Genomic DNA, 19,936 nt, shown 5'->3' on the forward strand with positions numbered 1-19,936 from the left:
TGTGGAGATCTTAGTTAGGTTAATTTTCTTTATAGCTAGTGTGTTTTAGATTTTAAAGTGTGCTTAGTTTTAGAGAGTGTTTTATCATTATTCCTGCTTATCTTGATTTTACTCTTGATATTGCAGATGTCGACGTCTCTCCAAACATATATTGGTTTCGCTGATGGTGCTTCTCGTAATACACAGAACATTTCTTCCACAACTTGGGTTATCTATTCACCCTCTGATGAGTTGGTATCTATGCATGGGGTGACCCTGGGTCAAACAACGAACAACATTGCAGAGTATAGTGCAGTGATTTAGTTATTATCTGAATCCATCTCATTTGGGATTCGGAGTTTGATAGTGAGGTTAGATTTTGAACTCATTGTGTTACAGCTTAATAAAGTATATGCCATTAGAAATCCAGTTTTATTGAGATTATTTTTGAGAGTTCGTCTCTTGGAACGTGAGTTTGATTACATTGAATATCAACATATTCCAAGATATTTAAACACATTAGCAAATGCAATTGCTTCTCGAATGTTAAATAGACATTTGCAATAAAACATACAAGTAAATTCAAAAACATTTCATAACATGTTTTGCAAGGTGAGCTGGTAATAATGAGATAGTATATCATAGTAGTGTGTCAAATATACATCGTCTTCAATCATAGGTTGAAAAACACCTTATGATCGGCAAAAATGATAGTACAAAAAGCAAAAAATGTCATATGTGTCTACATAAGCGATCATCCTATCACTGGTGATGATCTCGGTATGAAACCACTGTACGGGCCACCCTACAAAGGAACCTCCTAAAAGGTCCTGGGACCCCGATCACATAGCGCTGCAGCCGCAGAGGAATGTCATCTATAGTGGTCTCTGGAATGTCTGATGTTAGTCGCTCTAGATGGCTCTCCAACTCGGCGAAAGTCTCTGTGGCTTCGTCCTGTGGGGCTGGTGCCACTGCAAATGGTTGTCTTCTCTCGTAAGGCCGGAGAGTGGCTGGTCATCATGGACCTACATCTGCATTTGAAACTTTTTACTATCAATTTTGGGACGAAAAAAAAAATATTAAATTAGAAAATGTTAAAAATGATGTTACCTAAATCATCCCATTGCTCTCCTGGTGGAAGAGCCATGTCTGGGTCACCACGGAAATCAACCCCGGCATAAGGAAAATCCTGAATAGCGAATACTTGGTTCTCTAACCAATGAAAGTACTTAGGAGTGAATCGAACAACTTCTGCCCCCTCCTCAGGATGATGGGCCATAACTGCGACCCATTGCATCAGTTTGGGCTCTCGAGGAAGCCCAACCTCAATGGTAAGCTGTTACGGGACCAACATTGGGACCCTCTCCAAGACAAAACTCATAACTAAAGCACCATATCCAAAAGTCTTTAGTTGTCCGTTCTTAGCTCTAGTCAATTGGCCTTTTATATTAGCCAACACAGATGTGCACCACTTGAAGATGGTGCCTCGAAAGCAATCCACTGCCATCCGCATCTGGGATCTAGTGGCCACATGTAGTGCTACACTACCGCAGAGCCTGGTAACTGTAAAAGCAATAACCATAAGTTCAGGACAGGATATGGTCTTGATGTCTATCCCTTTGTCTCTGGTCTGGACATTGCACCACTCTAACCGGAGGCTATCAACAGACTGGCCACCTGGCCTAGTCTCGAATAGAGTCAAATGTTCACCTCTATTAGGCAAACCAGTCAAAAAATAAATGTCTTCCGGCTCCATTTCGAGCTGGTGACCACCTATGAAGAAGCACTGATCCTGGACGTTCCATCTATCTACCAGCCATTGCAAGAAGTCCACCTGGGCCCTCATGCCAGGTATGGCCCAGAATTTGTATAAGCCACATGCCTTCAATGCATCAATCGAAGGTTGATGATTAATGGCGGCCAAATCTACATCCTCGTGCTCTCGTTCTCACCAATCAAGCATGGTGAGTGATCTACATGCAACAAAAAGGCAAGTTAGAATACATAGAATGAAAATTTTTGGGCCATTTTTGAGTTCTTTAGGTTTTAAAAACCTTTGCGCGGGGTCCGCACCCTGTCTTTAGAGACAGTGCGTGGGTCCGCACTCTGCCTTAAGGGCAGGTGCGGACCCCCGACTTTTTTCTAACTGCGAAAAAGTCGGGGTCCGCAGGTCCCCAGTGTTATACCTGCGGACCCCGGTGCGTGGGTTTTTAAACCTAAAGACCTCCCAAAAATAAATTTAAAGACCTAAAAATTAATTTTAAATGGATAGAAATGAAGAGTGGGATGTTGTGGATTACCTGGAGGAGACGGCATTCGATTTCAACGGTCGGATTTTCCGCAATCTTCACGGGAAGTTTCTGACCAAAAGCCCTTTTTCTCACCTCAACAGTCAAATGGTAAAAATGAATTGGTAAAAGTCCTTTTTATAAGTTTTTTGGATAAATAAATTGTCAATTTGTTTATTTTTCACTATGGAAAGGTATTTTTGAAGCATTTTTATCCATTTTAAACAGGTATGAGTAATATTTCGGCTTTTGTGCAGGATAACGGATTGTTCAGGTAAAGTTGATCATTTTTGACAAAAAAACATCAGAGTCACCTTTAAGCTCTTTTCTGACTCCTAAAACGTGAAAAGATCGCTGAGTTTTTCTTTTTAAACTCGTTAAAACGGAACTAAAAAGTCGGTCCTCTTACAGCCCTTTTCTGACCGTAAAAACACAAAAAGATTTCCGGATTTTTGTCGTTTCAAATCCGATATTGGAAAGAAAACAACATGTCCTTGATCACTTTTTTACTTTTTCAGATCAGAGGCACTAATTATGAAAAGTACTCCTTGGTTGTAATGATCAAGCGGTTATCTCAAGTATTATTTTATACTTTCTCGGGCTTGGGAGACACAAATTTATGAAAAAGGACAACCATGGAGTTTTCTTAAGTTTTTTTAGACTCCATAAAATTGAAAAAATGCCGAGTTTCTCCTATACTGGACTCGTTAAAATTTAACAGTAAAGGACCTGTTCAATTACAAACAGGAATGGACCACTCCTTCTTAGGGTTCGAATTTAAACTAAGTTGGACTCATCCGAAGGGTGAGCTTATAATCAAGCAAATGTTATCCTCCTCAAGCTTGTCAAAAATAAAGAGGTACTTGCCAGAAATGGTGGGGGAAAAGAGAGAAAAATGAGCCTGTTTGTCATACTTTGCCTCATAGAAACCTTGTAACCACTCTTGAACACGACACTTTTCATTCACCTGGGTTGGGAAATCCTTTGCCTAACAGTTGATCAAACCATTTGAAAGTCTTCAGCCGGTTTCTGGGTATTAACTTTGGGTCAATTGTCACCAAACCATCTGCTGTGTCGTTATGTGTTCAAGAGATTCATGCAAATAAGCCATTCATATGCAAAATATCTGTCATCCATCTTGACCATCCCTGAGTCGGTCCTTGCAACAATATTTTTTCAACCTTGATCTATGATTTCGTGTTGTAGGCTTGCCTATGACGGATCGCTTTCTATTAACTTCAGCACATTATCTAGAAAGATGATCTAGAAATCATCAGTACCTTGGAATCTGCATGCCTCAATGGTAGGTTTATCGCCTTCGACGACAGGTTGCATCATTGACCTTCGATCGAAGGACTCCGTGACATGTTCGACATCAACACATCTATTCACATCTCATGGATTGTGCTGAGTACTTTGAGAACCATTGACATTAATGGTGGTTTCTCTCACACTTGTTAACAGCTTACATCATTGACTGGTAATCAAGTGGTTTCTACCATGTTCAACTTCAACACACTCATTCGCATGGATAGAATCGTACTATTTCGAGAAGTAAAAATCAAGACCCTGGATCTAGTTTCCGCCATCCAGGCTGCGAGGAGTTCTGTATTCATTATACTGTAGATTATTCATAAACAGATGGCTACGCCCATACTGTGTCTACATGTGTCTATGATTATGATGTATTGCAAGATCGTTCCTATATCAGAGCAGTAGTTAGTTTGCTAGTTAGTTTTGATCTGAGTATGGGAATGCCTACCTTAGCGATGCTATGATCTCATATATATATTTTGTAATGAATGTTTACAAGTTCCAATCGGGCTCTCCACAAGATAATCCTCGAAATGATAAAGTACTCCACTCTTCTTAGATGATATATGAAACCCTTATCTACTACAGACTTCGCACTTTAGGGGGCAATCTGTTACACAAAATATTGTCACCATGACTATTTGCAGTCAGTATGGGCCTATCATCAACCATACTGTCCTCCTTGGCAAGTCTCAAGAAAATTAACCTAACTAAGATCTCCACATCTAAATTTACGCATAATATCTCTTCAGGTAAAGACCATTTCTGGGTTTACCTAAAGAGACCACATCAAAGTCTACTAGTTCATAGGCCCCTTTTTCCAGATTTCGCTTGACAATATAAGGACCATGCCACATGGGCACGAATTTTCCAGTGCCTAATTTATCATTTTCTTGATTGTACAATAAAACTAGGTCTCCCTTCGAAAAATTTCGAGGGGTGACATTTCGATCATACTGAGCTTTAATACGTTTGGCATGAGCTTCGATTGCTAGTGCAACATCTCGTCGACTCTCATCTAGCTGAGCTAAGTATAACAAACGTCTCTCCTCTTCAGAGGTGGCTGGAAGTAATTCGATGGCCATTTGCAATGATGGGATTTCACATTCAATGGGTAGCACAGCTTCCAAACCATAAACTAGTTGGAACAGAGTGAAACCAGTTGACGATTTTACTGTGGTTCGATATGCCCAAAGCACTGAGAATAGCATGTTATGCCAATTTGACCGGTGAATTCCAATGATTCGTCGGATCATGACAACTAGAACTTTGTTGATGGCTTCAACCAGACCGTTAGCTTGTGGATAATAAGGTGTTGAACTATCGTGACGCAAGCCAAGCTGGTCTGTAAGTTCCGTCATCATAATGTTTCGAAAATGACGTCCATGATCAGTAATGATTGCTTGTGGAACACCAAACCTAGCAATTATATGATTGAATACGAAAATTGCAGCAGTTTTGCCATCTGCCTCAAATGTAGGCATCGCCTCGGCCCACTTGGTAAAATAATCTACCGCAAGGATAATGTACGCATGCCCCCCGGTCGAGTGAGGGTTACATGTAATAAAATCGATTCCCCATTTGGCAAAAGGACCGACGACAATTATAGGGTGGAGAGGAGCAGGAGGAGCGCGCATCTTTCGATCAAAAATTTGGCAGTTGTGGCATTTTCGGATCGCATTAATACAGTCTTTAAACAAAGACGGCCAAAAATAGCCAGCGCGCAATATCTTTTGGGCCGTGGCAAACCCAGACATATGACCGCCACATGCTCCAGAATGACAGTCATTAAGAACCCTTTCGGCTTCTTCGTGAGTTAAGCAGCGTCGGAAAATAGAGTCCACTCCGTAACGATAAAGTGTATCTCCAATAATTTTGTATTGTTGGGACTGAAATCGTATTTTGCGACGTTCCGATTTTGAAAGTTCGGGCCGAAAGGATTGGGTTTGGAGATAAACTATGATATCTCCATACCAGGGATCTAAAGTGCTGATTAGAAATAACGATTCATCCGCAATGGGTTCCTCGGCCACTATTTCCGTATCAGCACGCGGGAAGTCACACATTAACTCCGCAAAAACCAAAGATTTCTTCGACTTAGACTTTTCAAATTCTAGGTCAAACTCCTATAGGATGACAATCCATTTGGAGTACTTGCCCCCTAGCAATTGTTTAGTTAAAATATAGATCATAAGGTTACAATCGAAAATGACTGTAGTTTTGCGTAGTAAAATGTAATGATGAAATTGCTGGACAGCTTGAACAGCTGCCAGGGCCAATTTCTCCACATGTGAGTATTTTAGCTCAGTGGGATTTAAGGTCTGACTAAGGTAATATATCACATGTTCACTACTGGATTCATCTTCCTGAACTAAGACCATCCCAATGGTGGAATGTGAAGCGGCGAGATATAAGAAGTAGTCCTGGTTGTAGTTGGGCGGATGCAACAACGGTGCATGGGTTAACGCATGTTTTAAAGCATCAAAAGATTTGTTAGCTATTTCGTCCCAAAAGAATGGTGTATTTTGTTTCAAAAACCGAGTAAAACCCTTAGTGATCTTGGCGTAGTTAGGAATGAATTGACGTAAAAAGTTTGCTTTCCCTTGCAAACTTTGGAGTTGGCGAAGTCTCAAAGGAGGAGGCAATTTGATGATAGCCTCAACTTTCGAGGGATCGACGCGAATGCCAGATTTTGAAACAACAAACCCAAGTAACCGACCTGTTTCTATACATAAAACACACTTATGTGGATTCAACCTAATTCGATAATGCCTACACCTCATAAAGATTGCTCGTAAATGGATGAGATGATCGGCTCGATGTAATGAATGAGCAGGTAAATCATCGAGATAAGGTTGCACAATGTGCTTGATGTCATGAAACGCGTAAGACATGGCCCATTGAAAAGTTGCCCCGACATTCTTGAGTCCAAAGGGTAATTTGCAATAAGCAAATGTCCCCCACGGACAGATGAAAGCCGTTTTTGGTTGATCAGCAGGTAGAATATTTATTTGATTGTACCCAGAGAAACCATCCATAAAGGAAAACAGTTCACTACCGGCACAATCGTCAATGATTTGATCGATATAGGGTGTTGGGTAATTGTCTTTTGGACAGGCTCGATTAATATCCCTATAATCGATACATATTCTTATTGTTCCTTGTTTTTTATTAACAGGAACAATGTTCGATACCCAGTCCGTTAACGGGATAGGATAAATGAACCCTGCTTTCAATAATTTTTCAACTTCTGCTTTAATGGCAGCAGCTTTTCGCGGGTGAATCTGACGCAAACGTTGCCGGACGGGTTTAGCGTCCGGGTAAGTTTTGATCTCATGAACAACAATGGCGGGGTCGATTCCTGGCATTTCCTCATATGACCAGGCAAACACGTCGCGAAATTCTTGAAATAGGGCCTTGTATTTTTGAACTTCATCTTCTGTACAAGAGGCACCTATATGAACGTTTTCAACAATTCCGGGCTTAACCGAAATGTCAATAGGATTAGTTCGAGAAATGTTTCCTAAATTTAGCTCAGAATCAGGATTTTTCATTGGAATCTGAGGTTCCTTGACATATTTGATTGAGAAAATAGATGAAAAATCATTTTCAAAACGATCAATCTCAGGTAAAAACGAAGATCTGTGATGAAGATCTTCCCATGGTAGATCATCTGCACACAGGATTTCACAAATTTGCTCATCAGTATGAACAGGTTCGGAAAATGTTTGTGAATCTGAGTTCGATGTCGAAAATGATTCGTCATGGACCACGTTCATTAAGTCAGTTTTAGTTGAAGACGTGTCGGAAAAAGACTGTACAGTTTGATATGCAATTTCATACGGACTCAAAGGCATAGCATCACCGAATGAATCTGTTTCAGATTCAGAGGGTACGATCCAAGGATCGTCATAAATAAGAGTGTCCAATGAAACCATATGAATGGTTGCTATAGAAGACGATACATTAGGAGGAGAAAAAGGAAAAGTTCCCAGTAAACAAGAATCTTTAACGAGTCCTACTCCAACATCCTTATAAGGGATGGCCGTTTTACCGACATGTTGAATACTCTCAGAAGAGGCTGGGTCGGACGAAAAGTAAGTCAGCTGATCTATGGTTACAATCTTTCCATTATGAGGAAACTTCACAAGCCGGAAGACCGATGAAACGACAGCTGTCATAGCGTAAGACCAACTACGACCCAAGAGAAGGTTGTAATCCAGAGGGGCATCGACCACATCCACATCTAGATTAATGGTTTTTCCTTCAACCCCTATAGGCAAATCCTGTAGAATGCCAAAAGGATGAAACCCACGGCCATTAAAGGCCTTTAGAATCATTGGGTATTGGTTAAGTGTAGGAGAACCAAGTGATCTCCAACACTGAATCGACATAGTACATGTCGAGGCTCCCTCATTAAGCATAGTCCTATAGCAGGGCCTGTTTTTGACTAACACTGGAATCTGGAAAGCCATTTGATGAGGTAAACGAGGTGTACTATTTTCTAGATCGAAGATTATCAGGTTCGAGTCCTGAACGTCGACAGCTCCTATAGCCGACAATAGTAATTTACGCTGTGCTAGACATGACTGCAGCACTTCCAAAGCCGACATTGCTGAAGGTGAAACAGCTAAATCTTCAACAATGTTATAGTTCTGAGCTACTCTCGCATGAGGATTGAAAGTAGACTTTCGAAGTATACCCTTAGCGGGCGGTTTGATCACTAAGTCTGGGTTAGGTTTCTCGATCTGTAGTGGATTGGAACCGGGAGCTGAAGTTGATGGGTTTGAATTAGAAGATTCTGCTTCCTTACCACCAATAGGACTTTTACTTCCGTAATCATGCGATCGAGTCGCAATCCTAACATGGGACATCATCATTATGGGTTCTTCAGAGGCATTCGAGGAAGAACCTATCATCTTACTGTCTTGACTAGGAAAAGGATCCTTCAAAACAGCAGGTGTTTGGGAACCTTTGACAATTTTCGCAACCTCTGCACGATGAGGGCAGTCTCTTGTAAAATGTTCTTCTTCACAAATAAGACAAGGATAACGAGGTTTGCGTTTCTCATCAGTAGATTCCGTTTTTTCTGGTTTCTCTTTTGAGTTTTTGTTTGCTTTATTTTTCTTCTTCCCTTTCTTTTTACCGCCGGATTTTGATTTAGTTGAAGATGACTCTACAACATGAATATCGGCGGAAATTTCCGCAGAAGAATCTCCCGTCGGGGAATATGGTAAGGTTATGATAAGAGAAGAATTATTAGAAGATTTCTTCTTGCTTTTAGTATAACCGTACCAATCATGCCATTAGCAGCATGAGACCCTGACGGAGCTGCAGCTATTTGATTTTGTTTGGGAAGATTGGGGATTTTCTCATGTAACGTACCTGACTGCGTGTAAACTAGGTCAAGGTACTGTTCTTGAGCAATTACTTGCTCCTCAGTAACTACCCCGGCTTTAGCTATGTCTTCAGTAATCTTCGGTAGTAATGATTTGACAAACCATTCAGCTAAGATTTGATCCGGGATAAAAACTTTCACTAAATGTCGTCGACGTCTCCATTCATGAATGTGATCGGAAATGTAAGTGGACGTTGACTGTTTTAATGAAGTTAATAACTCCGTGCCATTATCATACCTGACCGGCAACTGAAAATGAGTTAAAAACGAAGTAGCTAACTGACTAAAATTATAAAAAGTGGCTCGCAGTAATTCTATATACCATTTGGCCGCAAGACCAATTAGAGTGTGTTGAAAAAGTCTTAAACGGATCGAATCATCTGAAATGGAATTAGAGGCACACCAGAGGTGATAGGTCATCACATGATTTGACGGGTCCTCTCCTGGTTTACCTTCAAACTTGGGAATATCACTAGGCAACTTATTTGGCGTTGGCGGCCAAAACGAAAGATAGTTAATTAGATCGTTTGTAAGGTGTGACAAGTCAGGCAAATCCAAAGTTACGATAAATGGTAACTGACGATTAGGGTCCCTAAAACTCTGAGTCACTAGACTATCCCCAGGAGGAGGATATCCAGGATAACTAGGAATGGGAATTGCATTTGGGATATTATATCCTCCCGGAAAACCAGGATTAACTGGACCGTACTGGGGTTGTTGAGGTTGTTGATATGTATACCCAGGGTACGGTTGATACTGATAGACTGGCTGTTGTACAGCTGGACCGTATTGGTACTGTCCCTGGTACGGTTGATAAGTAAATTGAGGTTGACTTGTGACAACCGTACTTGGACCAGGTTGTCCTACAGGCATTTGAACCGAAGTCTGGACTGTGGGTCCAGACTGAGGTAAAGATGCTTGAGGAATTGACACAGGAACAGTAGAAACCGGGGCTGTAGATACTCCGGACGTAGGTGGGGTAGATGGAACAGATGTTGCAGCAGTTGCAGCAGCCATTTGGGGCAGAGTACGAGGCGTACTAGGCCCAGGCTGTGAAACCACAGAAGGTGCAGAAGTTTGAATAGTAGACTGGACAGGTTGCTGGATTGAACCAGAAACTAAGGGTTGTCCAGTTTGAGATGACAACTGCACATTCAGTTGCAAGACCTGTTGGGATTGTGATGGATCCCACACTAAAGTCATTCCGGGGTATGGACCCATAGCAGGTTGAGCATATTGAGGACCATAACCGGGTTGAGGGTAGGATTGGTAATTCAACGGTACATTTCCAGTTCCTTGAACAAATGACTGACCGGAAGGTGGTTGGAAACCTTGGGTTGGATATTGACCCTGGGGTTGATAACCCTGAGGCACATACTGATACTGAGGTTGACCTTGAGGTACGTATTGGTACTGGGGTTGACCTTGAGGTACATACTGAGTCTGGGGTTGGCCTTGAGGTATGTACTGTCCCGTAGGTATGTACTGACCTTGAGGTTGCCCCCCAGGTGGTAATTGGGTACCTTGAGGTTGCCCCCCCAGGTGGTAATTGGGTACCTTGAGGTTGCCCCCCAAGCAATATTTGAGGACCTTGAGGCTGCCCCCCAGGCGGTAACTGGCCACCTTGAGGTTGAGGATTAGGAACGGTACCTGACATCATAAGAATGTCTTCTACACTCAACGGTTTAGTTCCGTTATTTCCAGTTAATAACCCTTGTTGACTAGGTTGAGGAGATGCTCCCGAAAAAGTACTAGAAAGAGACTGATACCCAGAGGGAACAGAAGGACCGCCATGAATAAAAGTTTCTGGAGATTGAGAAGACATGGATGACTGTCTCGACATATTTAATGGAGGATAATAACCTCTAGGTGTTGGGTGAAAAGGAATACGAGGTGGCGAAAAACTTAGACCTGGGTTTTCCAAAAAATTAGTCAATGAAAGATACCAAGCCTCACTCCTAGGTGGACTGTAAAATATAGATTCACGCTCTCTAAGTTCAATAACTGGTTGACCTTCAGGGATAGATATACCTTCCTCCTCCTCTAGAGTAGCAAGTTCTTCGATGGCAATTAGTCCAAAAGGAAGATTTTGGGTAATAACTCTTTCTACCCTGGGTGAATCAGGAGCACTAGAAGCTGGAGAGGCTAACTCTGATGTTGGAGTAGCAGGAGGTTCAGTTTCTGGTTCAGATATTTCAGGTTCCTCGGTGAATTCGGTAGAAGATGAAAAACTACCAGTAACTTCGGAAACTGAAATAGGCTGCTGGCTATAATCTGCTACTAAGGATTGGTAATCAGGATGTATCACCAAAGAAGACTCTCCTTCTTCAGGTGATCCTTCTCTACTTTCACTAGGAGTAACAAGGGCTCGTAGCCCTTCTAGCTGGCTTGGTGAAAACTCAGGAGGTTGGCCCCGAAGGCGACGGGACTTTCTCGGTAATTCAGCCACGATTAAAAATTTTTAACTACTGCACACGCAAACAAAGTAAAATCTCAATGAAAACCACCTATAGTCTCTAAAGAAACAAACAATTTTGAAGCACGTGCCTAAAGAATCTAAGGAGTCAAACCACACACAAACAGTAACTTTCCGTACTGAAAACACTAGTTGGTGATGAAATCCAACGTTGTAGAATCCAATAAAGAAATGGCATTTGGAACAGTTACCCCGGCAACCTGCTTAATGAATAGACTGGCACAAGTTCCTCCACAAAACCTTCTCGAGTGAAGAGAACCCCCCAGAAAATCCAAGTGAGTCTAGTTGACATCTGCTCCAGGTATAGTGGGGTCTTCCCTCCACCGTCACCTTAGGAAGAATCCTATAGATTATGGTCACTATGGTTACCAACGGAAACAAATATACCTAGGGGAACAGTCTACGATCCGATACGCACGCAAGGGCAGAGTAGCAAGCTCAATCCCCTTGAAGGCTCCTTGACATAATCCAAGGTTTACCAACAAGTGACCCCAGGCTCCTCGACAATGGTTAATCTGAGGTTTACCGTTTTTAATACGTGAATATCTGGCGTCGTTCCCAATGAAGGAGGATTGATTCCCTCACTGGTTCGGACACGATCTCGTGCTTCTCCTTTAAGAGGAGCTTTCCCAGAGCATAGATGTAACAATTGGATTTAATCCTACCGCAAGATAAGCTACTTGTTTGTTTTACTGTCTTGGATTGTTAACTAAAACCTATTCCAAGACACTAGCCTAAGCTAGTTGGTGATAAAGAGCCCTAAGAAATAAAAAGATTACTAAGTTGATTTTACTTTAAGCGTTAATTTTATTGGCTTTTCTTTAGGACAAGAGGTGGCGGAGATGAAACTCGTGGTGTACAGACTCGACTCAAAATCACTAAAAAATATGCACTTAAGATGAAAAATAATCCCTTCTTTTCAATGAACTTCTAGCTAAGAGAGAGTTTGAGAATGCAAAACTTGTAAACACAAATCTTTCTTAACAATGAAATCAAAGGAAAAGCTTTTGTCTTTTTCAAAGCACTCAAAACGAGACCACTAGATATTTTCACAAAAATTTCCTTTTTCTTATCCAAAACTCAAATACTACAAAACAAACTTTTCCTCAAAAGAGATTTTTGTATTTTTATATCTTTATAAAGCACTCAAAACTATTAATCAAAAACTAATTTCGAGATCTATAAAATCTAAGAAAAACTATTGAAGTAAAAACCTATTGAAGTAAAAGCTTACAAGATGTAATTTCAAGGATGTTTTACTTAGCTATCATCCAACTAAGGACTAATTTGTCCAGAATCACAAATCAGTCAAAAAACAATGAGCTCTTGTTTCCTTTTCTAAAAATGAAATTCACACTTTGAACACAAGCTTTTCGAAATTTCGTAAAGAGAAAACACAAGGTGGATTCCTCAACAAAGGTAGATTTTGCAAATGGTCAAACTCACAAGAAGACTGGTAAAGACCAAAGTGATCTGAGGTGTCTACAGCTTCTAAGCTCAGAGCTACTACAAGACCAAAATGAAAATCAAACCCAAGCACAAAATCTCTATGAATTTCACCTAAAACCCTAACGCTAATGAAATCAAACCAAGGAAAGCTTCTGACAAGAAACAGGTAGGTCTGGGCAGTGGCTAACAAGCTATAAACAAAATCTAAACTGATAAAAAAGAGAAAATTTAAAATTTTTCAAAATTTTGACAGGGTACGCAGGCACCCAGTTTACACAGGTGCGGTCCCGCTCTGTGTACAAAGCAAAAGTGCGGACAAGTCCGCACTGTGCTTAACGCAGAGGGTGCGATCCTCTCCCAAAACTATGAAAAATAAAAAATAATTCAAAATCAAGGAGATCTACCCAATCCCACAATCATCAAGCCAAAAACTAGAAACGAAGAAACAGTTTCTCAGGTCAAAGTAGAAAACAAGGAAAACAAATCAAGTCCCCAGCGGAGTCGCCATTTTGTCACACGGAATGAGTCAATCTTGCGGACAAGATCGACCTTCCTAGTATCTAACGATATCTAGTGACAAGCAAGCCAATCAAAAACTATCTTTCTCTAAATATGCAATATATTAACAAAAGAAAACAGGTGTTTGGGCCTACCTTGGGTCCAATGCAAGTTTGTGGAAGCCTCAGTCCTTTGATCCAAATGAGCTCCTTGGTAGCAAATCTGCATACACAAACAAGCAAACAAATTAAATAGCACCTGAAAAGCCAATATCATAAAGCATATCTATCATAATGATCAAGGAATTTATGAAACAATTGACATAAGACAATTTGTTGAGAAAAATGAATCTGATTGTATTAATTCAAATGAAAGAAGAACTTTACAACCTGTGCCTTGATGCTGTACAAGTTCCTCCCAGGGTCCAGCAAGAAGTTTCCTCTACTTTGACAAGTTCACTCACTTCCCAATGAAGCCAAAAAGGTATGTAATCTCTCCTCTCAAGCTTAACTAGGGAGTCTCAATTTCACCAGCATTTACCCTTAGAAATGTTCAGCTTCTAACCTCTCCTGCAACTGGCCCAATGCCTTAATTTATAGTGCAATGGAGGGCAGTTACTAGGTCCACCTTCAAAGGGATAAGCTCCTTCTTCAAAGGGATAACTCCTCTCATCAAGGGATTAGTTCCTCCTCTATTGGGATGCATGAACCACCTAGGAGCGAACAATCCACGTCAAAATTCCTTCTAGAATCATCTAGAATTAACCCAAAGTGAGTTTTTTGAAGTTAAACTTGCGCCTTTTGACTTTTACAGGGGTCCACACCCACCCCTTTATAGACAGAGCAGGAAGGTTCACAAGTAACATGAACATGGGGTGCGGGACCATAGGCAATAGTAGGAGAAAGTGCGGAACCAGAGTTTTATTGATTTTAAAGGACTTTCTCCCATTTTCAAAGCTTGACATGAGGAGCTGAGGTACAAGACTTGCCAAGGAGGATAGTATGGTTAATGATGAACCCATACTAACTGTAGATAGTCATGGTGACAGATTTTTGTGCAGCAATATGATTACACGGTGATAAACTTAAATTGTTCGACAAAATAAGAAAATCAATAAGGATAATTGAGGAATCTACATGGCACACTACCATAACAGCATGAAAGTACCTGAGCCCCAGGTTAGGGCTGTGTGAAGATCGATCATATACTTTCGCGAAGGTATTGAAAGCTAGAATAAAGGGTTTGTCTTACAAGCCCTAGAGAGATATCACTTATGCGAAGGCAGGGATAGAAGAGATCAAATGACATCAAAACCATCTCAGGGTGTGGAAACTTGGTTCCAACATCCCCCCATACTTCTTTGGGTGAGACTTCAATCCGCGCTCCACGGGCTGATGCTAAAAGGGCCAGTAGTGTAGGGATTTGTTTAGCTAATTAATGCTAAACCTAGGTCAAGCCCCCTCAAGCCAACAAATGGTTCCATTGCCGGGACTAGAATTTGCATAAGAGATGTGTGATGTGATATCATTGGAATTCAACTAAGAAAGAGATTAGAGACTGGTTGGATAGAAAGATCCATGAATTCGTAGCACAAAAGAATAGAAACCTACAACTGACAAAGGAATAGTGGTTGGACCGATTCTTGTATACATAGATCCACAAGATCTTTTTCTTCTCTTTCCCTATTGAGCTATACGAGTGGATTGCAAAGCTAGCATATAGCCAAGGAAGGTGGAAAATTGATAGTCCTATTATGTGGACCCTAGAGCTAGTGCGAAGGTTGGAAGCATCAGAGGATAAGATCACCCGCACTATTGATCATTGGCTCGATCATGGCATAGGAGGATTTGTGATTGAATTCGTGGTCGACACGTCAGTCAGATATAGCGACGTGAAGCGACACTTTTTCAAAGTACCTCGAGGTAAGTACGTAAAATCTTTGAATACTTGGATTAAAATGCTCTTGCGTGAAAAAACGAGTTATGCAGTTACCTTGATGTTCGGTACTACGCGAAGCATAGAAACTTACAGGAACAAAGGAAAAAGGGGTCTGGAGTATAGCCCCTTGATTCCACCTACGTGAAGAGATGAAGAAGGGATAGCGAAGGTTTCTCCGTGAAGTGCTATTCAGTTAATAAGACAAGGATCCCCGCAAATACTAGCTCCGCCAACACCACATCTGACTTCACCACCATCGCCTCCAACTTCACCCATACCACCTCCACCTCCACCGAGGTTGAGTATGGAAAATACAGTGAAGTTTCCTTTGTTCAAAGGCTTGGGAAATGAGGACCCAGACCAATTCTGGTTCGTTGTGAGGGATGTATGGGAAACTGAAGGTGTTATAGATGATCACATAAAGAAGGCGACACTGGTTAGCACTCTGTAAGATCAAACACTAACCTGGTATATTAAGTATTCTAATGATAACCCGGACGTTGGAATAGCAGACATCTAGGCAGCACTAAATAGGGAATTTAGCAGGACTAAATCTGAGGCACAGTTGATTGTGGGATTCAAAGAGTTCGCGATGCAACCATGCGAGATGCCTTGAGAACTAGATCAGACGCTGAAGTGTAAAAACCATGAAGCAAACATGAATTTAATAGATGGACAGCATCGCAAGTGGTTTGTGGCTTTGCTACTACCATATTTAAGGAGTCCGTTGTCGCAGCAGAAGATAACAACTCAGGTAGAGGCCTTGGAGATTTCCATGAGACTACATGAGGCTCCGATGCAAAATCCTAATCTAGGAGTTTGACAAATCCATGTGCAGCTAAAGAATCTGTGCCTTGAGATGCAAAGTCTGAAGAAGGACAAGACGGTTTGGCCGGAGGTATGTGAGGAGGTATGGTGCTTGAAATGCAAGGTTCAGGGTCATGACAAAGCCCTTTTCCCAATCTTTGCAAATTACATTGCAGGGGGAGGACCGATGCCTTTAAGGTCGAAAGCTCAAGCAAGACCTAGTGCGGGGCTTGCATTATGGTGCACTATTTGTTAGGTAGCCGAAAAACATGCCACGGATAACTGTCACTTGCTACAAAAGTATGTACAAGCACCACAACAGCTATTCTGTAACTTTTGTAGGTCGATAGGACATGATGAGCATACTTGCAGGAGCTATGAATTGATGATGGATAGAACTCCTACCTACAGGATTTAGGTCGAAACGCGGCCCCTTGACCAGAATGTAGGGATGGCGCGGACATGATTTCATGGGTGTGGACGAGGCCGAGGCAGAAGAGGACCTAGTAGAGGTCGAGGACAATTGATTTGCTACAATTATGGAGGACCATGACACTATGCCCACGATTGCACTAATACAACGCATTCATCGTACAAGTATTGCACGTTTTTTGATCATGAAATAGAAGATTGTCCTATGCTGATAGCTAGGATATGTGACAAAGGGGCGCTACCACCTTCGCCAACTCAGAACCTACAGATGATGAGATCTGAGCCACGCGAGGAAGATCCAAACGTAAATATAGAACTCAAAAGTGGAATCATGATGGGACATGACAAGGGGAAATAGCCAGAAGATAGTACATGGGTTCGCAAAGCCCTGAAAAAAGAGGTTAAGTTTGATTTGGAGCACGCTCATGAAGCCTTCATGGAAGCTAAGAAGAGCTTCACTGTGGCCTCCAACTTAGGAAGCAAGGATAAGCCTGAGCTGAAGATGGACCCCTTTATGCTCACAACTTTCCTGGAAACCTATATGAAGTTACTGCACAATAGTAAGGCTGTGAAAGGGTTACAAGAACTCATCAATAGATGCGTTGGAACAACGACAGGTGAGCCATACGTTGTATGAAAGATTGGCAAGCATAAAACAAGGATGGGATGGGAGATGAGACTAATTGCACAGATAGGAGAGTATGAAATGGACCATGTCATTTTGGATCTGGAGCCAGATATGAATGTACTACCAAAGAAGAATTGGGAGCGAATGGGGAGACTTGCACTGCAATGGTTTTTGATTCAGCTAAGGATGGTGAATCAACAGAAAATCATCCCCATGGGGCAGCTATAGGGGGTGACTGTGGATATTGAGGGAGCGAGCCGGCTAGCTGATTTTGAAGTAATAGAGAAAGTGGATGAAAACAATCCCTACCCTGCACTCCTGGGAATTGACTAGGCTACTAATATAAATGGGGTAATCAATCTGAAGAAACAAAAGATGATCTTTGAGAAGAAATCACTGCACATAATAATATCCCTCGATCCTACTGAAGGATCACAATATACGAAACTAGTGTGCGATTATGAGAGTGATGACGTGACTGGGTGAATCACACCGTGGATGGATGAATTACATGGGATCGCGAGAGTTCTTGCACTTCAAACTTCGATGAAGAAATAGAACGTTGGTAGAATCAGTTACATGAAGTAACTATGCTGAATTGCAACATGATGACCTGGTCGTCATGCTGTGTGTTGTCAGAGTTAAGAAATCTGCCTATTTACGATGGTATAAATGAGATAGATATATTTTTGGATGTGTTTGAAAGAGAGGTACCAGAAAAGCAGTGCTTCTAGGCCTTAGACTAGGCACTGCGCGCTACGCCCACAAGATAGTGTGGTACGCACAAGGGAAGCTTTGATGATTGGCGCGAATGTAGGAGGATGATGAGAACATGATTTGGGAAGCTTAAGATGTAACTAATAGACAAGTACGATGGGTAGAATGATCCGCACGTGCATCTGGCCAAATGGATGTAGACTTGTGGAGAAAATCCCCAACCTGAGTGGGTGCACCTATTTTTCCATACCCTGATGTTATCCCAATGAATTGGTATATAGAAACAGAGCTCCGCCATGGGACAGGTGAATGGGATATCCTGCACGAAGGATTCATGATGACATTTAGTTTTGAGGACGTGTTTGACAGTATTGATGAAGTGCTACAAGAGGTGAAAGCAGCTATCTTTAGGATACCGCAGGATCCTTTAGACCTAATTTAGCATGAATGGGCTACTTAGCTGAGTCACACGCTCGAATGTTATAATGTAAGTACTGAAGTAGAGGATGAGGATCAGTGAAAGATTAAAATTCTAGAAATAGAAGGCCACTGCGAGGTTCAAGGACCGCAGATTGAGAACCCTGATATAACCACACCGGTGAAAACAAAACAAGTGAACATTGGTACGGAGGTAGAACCCAAATTTGCAAAGATTGGAGAGTAGTGGGATGATGTAATGGTGGATAATGTCACTGAATTGCTACACGAATACCAAGACTTATTCCCTACCAATTTTATGGATCTGAAAGGAATAATCGGAGACCTAGGAGCAATGAAGATCATGTTAAAGCCCGACATGAAGCTAGTTAAGCAGAGGCCTTACTGCCTCAATCCGAAATACAAGGAAAAGGTCTACTTAGAGCTAGATAAGATGCTAGTGGCAGGCATCATTGAGCATGTGGAAGAATTTGTTTGGGTAAGACCAATGGTGGTGCAAGAGAAGAACCAAAAGGATGCGATAAGGATATGGGTGGATCTCATAAAACTAAATGACGCTTGTGTGCATGACCCTTTCCCGACTCCGTTCATAGATGAAGTGTTGGACAATGTAGGTGGCTAGGAAGCATATTTCTTCACTGATGGGTTCTCTATGTACCACCAAATAAAAATTGCGCCAGAGGATAGGAGCAAGACAACCTTTGCGACTAAGTGGGGTTGTTTTCAATACATTATAATTCCGTTTGGATTGAAGAATTCGCCTGCAATCTCTTCGTGCGTGGTTGTTGCGGCATTCAAGGAATTTATTCATAAGTTCTTGGAGGTATATTTTGATGATTTGTCTATATTTGGGCTAGTTAAGTGCCACGTAGCAAGCTTGCGCTTGATGCTAGGTACCTATTGAAGATACTAGATTTTTCTCAATCTCATGAAATGTCTGTTTTGCGTTCCTTTTGGGAACCCATTGGGGCATGTGGTTTGCGAACAAGGACTAATTGTAGAGCCCGCGAAGATTGTGGTGATGCTAAACTTGGAAGTGCTGAGGAGTGTGAAATAGTTGCGTGCTACTCTAGGACATACAGGATATTACAGAAATTTTATCAAAAGCTATGCCCAGATTACCACTCCGATGGAAAAATTGTTGAAGAAGGATGTCATGTTCTGTTGGAACGATGACTATAAGAAAAGCTTAGATATATTGAAAGAAAATATGGTTACCATGCTGATTCTAGTCTTCCCAAGCTGGAAGATAGAGTTTCATGTACATGTTAGCGTGTCATGTTTAGCACTAGGGGCAGTACTAATACAAGATGGTGGAGAAGTCGTGGACCATCCTATTGCGTTTTCAAGCGACAAATTATCCAAAGCAGAGAAGAACTATTATGCCAATGAACGCGAGGGGCTAGCTATGGTGTATGCGCTCCAGAAGTACCGAAACTACTTGCTAGGAGGCCATTTTAGGATGTATACGGATCACTTCGCACTGAAGTATTTGGTCAAAAAGCCTGTGTTGGGGGGCGAATTTGCAGATGGTTCTTATTGTTACAAGAGTACGATTTTGAAGTTATTGTGAA

Source organism: Pinus tabuliformis, chromosome 3_2, assembly GCF_031772625.1.
Source record: "Pinus tabuliformis cultivar Carrire ecotype Pingquan chromosome 3_2, CPIR1, whole genome shotgun sequence".
Classification (NCBI taxonomy): domain Eukaryota; kingdom Viridiplantae; phylum Streptophyta; class Pinopsida; order Pinales; family Pinaceae; genus Pinus; species Pinus tabuliformis.